The sequence below is a fragment of the Pteropus vampyrus genome, unplaced genomic scaffold (assembly GCF_000151845.1).
Source record: "Pteropus vampyrus isolate Shadow unplaced genomic scaffold, Pvam_2.0 Scaffold73, whole genome shotgun sequence".
In the NCBI taxonomy this organism is placed as follows: Eukaryota; Metazoa; Chordata; class Mammalia; order Chiroptera; family Pteropodidae; genus Pteropus; species Pteropus vampyrus.
The window spans coordinates 3,422,805-3,430,771 of NW_011888854.1; positions in this window are offsets into that span (position 1 = coordinate 3,422,805).

The window sequence follows — 7,967 nt, forward strand, 5'->3', positions numbered from 1 at the left end:
CTATAGACACTGTATATAGACATTGTATTATTTCCTAAAAAAATAAGTTATATATATTTTTATTTTTGTTTTATATTTTTATACCCACAATAAATAATTTAATAAATCTACATATAACCATCACTAAAATTTAAGAATTACCATTGGTTTTGCGATACTTGCAAAATCTTTTCTTTTTGCCAATTATTTTAAAAAACATTTCCAAAATATCATTTCATGCCTATATAATTGAGGAATATTCCTAGAAAATACAAATATTTGTTAATACATTTTTAAAAAGAAATGTTAACTTAATTTTATTCAGAACCTCAATTTAAAGTGTTTATTTTTAAAATGATTTACAAAAAAATCAAACACAAAGTTCATAATGAATAATTTTATCAACCCAACTAATCTACTAAAATGATACCACTACCTATGTCTCTTTCCCTAAGTTATCACATAATACTTTTAAATTTTTAAATTCTTCAATATGACATTTTTCTCTATATAAAAGATCTTAAAGACTCCACTAAAAAAACTACTAGAACTAATAAACAGATATATTAAAGTTTCAGGATAAAAAAGTCAATGTACACAAATCTATAGCATTTCTATAAACTTATAATGAATTGTCAGAAAAAGAAATTTTAAAAAGTCAATTCTTTTCGCAATTGCAACAACAAAAAATACCTAGAAATAAACTTCACAAAGCATGTGAAGGACCTATATACTGAAAACTATAAGATGTTATTAAAAGAAATTTTAAAAGACACAAGTAAATGGAGAGATATTTCATGTTCTTGGATTGGAAGAATCAAGAGTTAAAGTGGCCTTATCACCCAAAACAATGTACAGATTTAATGCAATACCCATCAAAATCCCAATGACAGTTTTTTAAAGAAATAGAACAACAACAAAAGATCAGTTTGTATGGAATCACAAAAGATCCTGAATAGCCAAAGCAATCCTGAAAAAAAGGAATAAGCCTGGAATTACCACTCAGCCTGACATCAAATTATACTACAAAGCAACAATTATCAAAACAGCATGGTATTGGCAGAAAAACAGATACACAGACCAGTGGAATAGAAATGAGAGGCCAGAAATAAACTGCCATACATACTTAGGCAAAAAAATTTTGGCAAAGAAGCCAATGACATACAATGCAGAAAGGAAAGCCTCTTTACTAAATGGTACTGGGAAAAATGGAAAGCCACATTCAAAAGAATGAAACTAAACTGCTATCACCATACACCAAAATTAACTCAAAGTGAATCAAAGACCTAAATAAAAGACCTGAAACAATAAATTACATAGAAGAAAACATATGTACTAAACACATGGACCTTGGTTTTAGAGAGGGTTTTATGAATTTGACCTCAAAAACAAGGAAGGTAAAAGCAAAAATAAATAAATGGGACTATTTCAAACTAAAAAGCTTCTGCACAACAAAAGAAACCATCAACATAATAAAGAGGCAAACAATTAAATGAGAGAAGATATTTGCAAACAATGCCTCCGATAAGGGGCTAATACCCAAAATGTATAAAGAATTCATACAACTCAACCATAAAACAAACAGTCCAATTAAAAAATGGTCAGAGGATCTGAACAAACTTCCCCCAAGAAGACATACAAATAGCAACAGACTTATGAAAAGATGTTAAACTTCACTAGTTAGTAGGAAAATGCAAATCAAAACCACAATGAAATACCACCTCACACCTGTTGGAATGGCCATCATCAACAGGACAAGTAATAACAAGTGTAGGAGAGGTTTTAGGAAAAAAAGAACGCTTATACATTGCTACTTTTTTTTTTTTTTAATAAGGTCTAGTTCTTCTCAGTCAATTATAAATGTAATAAACAGGATAATTTAGCAGCTAGTAATATGAGTCATTAAAAATAGAAATCATTTTCAGTAATAACTAATAATAAGTGCTGACAAATACTAAACATTTAGTTTGTACTGAGAGATGCACTATGAGCTTTTCACATCTTACCTCATTTATTTTTTTAATAACCTTAAGATGGCAGTATTATTATTAGCTCAGTTTTGCTGGCGAGAACACTGAGGTGTAGAAATTCAGAGTAGGTAATGTTTTGTAGAACTTTCATTTGAATTAAATTGTCTTAATATTAAGTGCCTTTAGACTATAAAAAGTCTCATTCTAAAAATAAAATAGAAGCAGTGTAAGACCACACTATTTTTTTAGAGTGACATCACTTATTGACTCATACTGAGTACTTCCAACTATAAACTTTGAAGTATTTGTATGATTTCTTTAGAAAAATGCAAAGATAATTCAATGACATTATTTATTGTCTTTTTTATTTATTGGCCCTTATTATTTATTATAGACTATTACTACTATGAGGGGAGGCATATATTCATGGTGTTCATCTAGCTATATTTATTTTTAATACTGGTCCAGAGGGCAGGTTGCAATGTTAAATAGAAGGCCCTAATAAACATCCTTAAAGAGATATCATTAAGCAAAGACTTAAAAGAGGTAAGAGATTAAGCATATGTAGTCTTGTGCGATTTAAACTCAGGGATATGTTCTGAGAAATGCATCATTAGGTGATTTGGTCTTTATGGGAACATCATTGGAGTGCCATCGCAAAACTATGGTACAGCCTAGTACTGTAATCGTGTGAGCCGCACTTACATCAAACGGGCAGCACAGGAGTTTCGTTTACAGCAGCATCATCGCAAACACGTGAGGAACCGTAGTGCGAGCCTGGACCGCTGGCTTTTCTTTTTGTGATGCATGGGCTGATTTAAGCCTTGACTGCCAGCATCCCCTTGAAAGCTGGCTATCTGGGATGAACACGGGCTTCCAGCCCGGGGACAGGACCAGCCACTGCCCTCCCGTCACTGAGACCCCTTCGCTTTACAGACCTTCGTTATTTCCATAACGCACCGTTGGGGTATTTTACACTTCCCTCGCTTTAAATTCCCGCTCTTACGTTCTCAATTCCCACTCTTATGCTCTCAATTCTCCAATGAAGAGGGAGCCCGGGAAACCCTGGGCCCCACCCTGGGCCCCACCCTCGGCATCCATAAGAGCAGGACCCGACCCACGCCCTGCGCTTCACTCACCGCCTCTGTGTGGCTCCTGGCCGCGTCCAACGATCTGGGGTCTGTAAGTAATAAATTCTTATTTTCTTCAGAGTTTCCTAACACTGGTTGTTCAGGCCAGCGGTAACCCTGCTTCAAAGAGGGGAGGCGTCTGAGCGGAGCTGGCCGGGCCAGGATGCTCATCCCAGGCTTATCTAGCCAATTGCGTTACTATGAATAGACTGAGCCGGCACCAAATGGTAAAGGTGATGCCTTGAGCAATTATGTAAAATACATCTGCCATCACTAGGGGATAGGAATTTCCAGCTCCATTATGTTCTTAAAGGGCCACCACCCCATATGTAGATCATCGCTGACTGTTATCTGGTACAGGGCTGTAGACATCTGAAGAAAGACAGTCCAGCCAGAGGGAGCAGCCAGTGCAAAAGCCTAAAAGCTACGCACCTGGTGCGTTTGAGGAAGTACAAGGCAGCCAGTGCAGATGGAGGTGAATACATATTTTAAGCGTTTTGCTGTCTTTTACTTTTGCTGTGAATAAGATGAAGAGCCACTGTAGGTTCTAAGAAGAGAAATGGCATATTCTGACTTTTATTTTAAAATTATTACTAGGGATATTGTGTTTGTGATTTATTGCAATGAGGCCATTTTAGAAGAGGGAACCTTCATTAGAAGTACAGACTTGAGTCCCGCTGGAAATGGTGAGAAGCAGCTGGGTTCTAGTTTGTGGGTTTAAGCAACTGAAAGGATGGAATTCACATCCAATAGGATGGAGAAGCATGAACGGGGATGGCAGGGGCAGGGAGATGGAGAATAGCAATTCATTTTGAGTTATGTTTATTATGATGTGTTTGTTAGATATCTAAAGTAGTGAAAGCCCAACCAAGAAAATAGCAGTCATTGAGAATTTAAAACAAAGGGAATGAGTGCAGGTAATTGATGATTAAAAAACAAAAAAAATAGCTTTAACGAAAGCTAATATGTAGATAGTGAGCCAATTCAGAATTCAGCAGCAGCTGGAAGCTGCTACCCACCTGTAAATGCAGGGACAAGGAGAAGAGGCTGCAGTCTTGGAGCAGGGGGCAGGGGAAGCAGTGGGAACTGGAAATACAGTGGACCTAGGCAAAGGGATCTGGAACCATGGAGGAAATACAGCTGTTTCCAGGGACGACAGTAAGAGAGAGAGAAAGGGATTGAGAGCGATACTTAAATCCCTCTTTCTCTCGCTTTTATGTTTCTACGTGTTTCTCCACCTGGGAGATAGCTTTCAGGAAATCCTGAGAAACAGTCATCAGGGCCTATGTGCTATGCACTAGGCAGAGGAGAGTGAGGAATAGATTTGAGGAAAAATAGACCCGTTATAATCACAATGTTCAAGTGGAAGTGTAAAAAATGCAATTGAATTTATGAGTGTGGAATTCAGGATAGAGATATGGCACGGAAATATAAATTTGGGAGTCATTAGCATTTAGATTGCATATAAAGCCATGCGATTGAATGAGATCACTGAGAAAGCAAGTGCAAAGAAAGATGAGAAAAAAAATCTAGCACTGAAAACTAAGGCATTCCAACAGTAAAAGGTCCAGGAAGAGAGGAAGAAACAGAGGTGGGCGAAGAGGACTAGAAAAATAGTAGTAAAACCAGGAAGGTAAATGAAGGAGGAGGTAGTGATAAGCTATATCAAACACTTCTAACAGGTCGAGTAAGGTGAGGGGGGAAAAAAAAAAGAACCATTAAGAGTGGATGCTTAATTAGAGTGCTGGTGGCAAAAACCTGTCTGGATAAGATTTAAGAGACAAGAAATAAGCAAATATAAAGACTGAGTATAAACGATTCTTTTAAGGAGTTTTGATTTTAAAAAATAGATTAAATTTCTGGTGGAATCTAGCAAGGAAAATTTGATATGCAAAGGCTTTTAGTTGCTTATTTGCTTTTGTTTTCTAAGATGGGAGAAATAATAGCATATTTGTATGATTGTGAAATGACCCAGTAAGAAGGAAAAATCGATTATGTAAAAGAGAGGGAAGCATTCCTTGAAAGGAGTCAGTGTAGCCAGAGAGTGGATGAATAAGCAAAGGGGTTAACGTCGGGTCAAAGCATGAATGTTTCTTTTCTGGCGTTAATTCTCAACAGGGGGCAGATTTGCAAAAATTGACAATGTTTGGAGACATTTTCAGCTGTTGCAACTATGGCAAAGGGGATGATACTGTCTTCAAATAGGTCAGGGATGCCGATGCACCTCCTACAATCACAGGACAACTCACACTCCCCACGCCCACCCCCACCTCCACCCCACCGTTTGCCCAACAAAACATTATTTGGCTCAGTATGTCACTAGGAACAAGACTGAAAATACTGCTCTATGTAATATGCAAGATGAGTAGTATGTAAGATAAGATACTGGTATTAAATATATGTAGCAGTGGGACCCAGAGCACTTTTCCTCCTGATCGCTTTAACTTTTTCAGTGACGTAAGACACAAGATCATCAGTGGGCCTTGAGATTAGGGACCAAGATGTAAGAGATTTGAAATGAGAAAAGAATCTAGAAACTAATCTTATATGAGAGAAAGAAAGTGATCGCTTATGGAAGAATAATGGGCTTTTCTGGCATTATTAAGGGCACGCTTGATTTCAAGGTCATAGTTTTAAAGAGATAACAATTGGCATGATTTTGTTGTGTGTTTTTCTCCAACTGCATTCAGATGCAGGAAAGCAATTCCAGAATTAGTGGAAATGTGTATGAAACCAAGGCCGTAGTTTTGCCAAGTGAGTCACAGGGAACAGGTAAAAATATATTTGATGACCAAGAATGGAACAAAATATCTGAAAGTCTGAATGTATGAGATAATGATGCGTATTCATGAAATAGCAAATAATCTTTTTGTAGCGCAATAACAACTGAATTCATTTTGTATTTATGAAATGGGCAGAGAGTAAATATGTTGAACCTGAGCTTGATGGTCACATTATCATTTTAGAATAATCAGAATGGCAATGCAGTGAAGAAAAGATTGAAAAATTTAAGTCTAAAAAATAATTTTAAAAAAAGCTAATTTGTAAATGAATGTCTTAATTTAGGTGTGAATTCATGAAAGCCTTCACTGCCAGAAGTGACAATAGGAGGCAGAGATTAAAAAGAAACGGGTGGACTCTACAGGGTTTTTAGCTTTATTATATCTAATGTTTAATAAGGAATATGTGATGTCTTGCCAATGTATCATTATGCAATTTTCAACATATAAGAACAATGAATTGAAAGAAAATAGCCGACCGTAAACGCATTGCTAGATGATACTGAAAAGATATAGATTCAACAGTGGCCAGAAAAAGAATGGTGTCTCTTAATTAACTTTCTGTCATGACAGAGATAGGTATGGGGAGAAGCTCCTGGGAAACAAAGACGCTCTAGGAAAACAGATGTTCTGGTCTAATCTTTTTAAAAAACATATTAACTAAGGGATCCTGGTAAATAAACCAAATAGCTTTTGGTAGCAGAATAGTTCTTATCTATAAAATGTCTTTAGCATACTGTGCAGGGTTGTCTAGAATTGCTTATGATAAGCCAGGAATTGATACATTTAGGGTCATGATTCCCAGGAAAATGTCATGTTAGCTATGTCACTATCTAAATATGAAAGGAGATGTTTTATAATTAAGAAAACATTGTGTGTAAACAAGGCAATTGAATGTTTTACTTAGAAACTAATTCTAGCAACTTGGGGCAGAGCACATCTGATGACCAGGAAAGGACGTGGGCTTCTGCAATAGGGTCTTCCCTACTTTACTGAGTCCTCATTCATCACTGTAACCATAAACTTATTGGTAAAGCTTCACATGGAACAAGATCTCTGATTTGTGAGTTCGATTTGCCAATCTAATACTTTGTCTGAGTTCAGATTGGTACTGTAGAGAGGGTTGCCTTTCAGGCCCCCAAATCATAATAGGTAAGAAGTTTTCTTTTTTCTATGTAAAAAAAAAAGGTAATGGAAAAATACAATGAGACTTTGGTTCCAGAATGGTTGGCTACCCATTGTTATTGTGAAATGGGGGAAATCTTTGAAGCATATTAAGAAGGATAAGTCTTACCATTGAAATTTGGAGGAAAGAGACTGAGATCTGAACACAGGAACATAGGAAGGGCACAGGGAAGTTGAAAAATTCTGTTACTGGCTCTTGCTAGCACATCTGTAAGAGTCCAGTCTTCAATAGTGGAGAGGATGGTAGTGAGGAAAAGTCTGTAAGGTTGGGTTTTTCTTTCTTGGATGGCCTTCTCATCTCTGTGGCTTCTTGAAAAACTCTCAAGTCACCTTGGAAATGACTCAAGTCATCAGTTACTTGAAAAACTGTTCATAAAAATGGGATCCAAGGTCGGGTGATGACTAAATATTGAGGGTATTTTCTGAAAGAATTACACATTCACAAGCAGAAGCTTGGTGTATCATTGTTGGCAGGAATTTTACAAATAATGATGGGGGGAATGTGTTGCCATTCTATTATTATCAAATGGAAAGGATTGTTCAGGTTAATGACTAATCAAGTGGCTGCAAACTTTTGAAAAGACCCTTCCAGACTTTATGCCAGCCCATGTGAGTGGTGTAAGGCGGGGCCTGGCAGTTCTGTGATGAAGTAGTAACTGCTACAAATGCTTTTCGAGTAACTAATGTTAGGCACATTTTCATATGAGAGGATGTTACAAGTGCAAGTGGCCTTGGGCATTCTTTATATTATCCAGAGATAATACCTTAATTAATGCTATTGACATAAATAATACAGCGAATGGAGTCCGGTGACAATCCACTGTCTTAGGCATTCTTTTTATTATCCAGAGATAATACCTTAATTAATGCTATTGACATAAATAATACAGCGAATGGAGTCCGGTGACAATCCACTGTCTTAA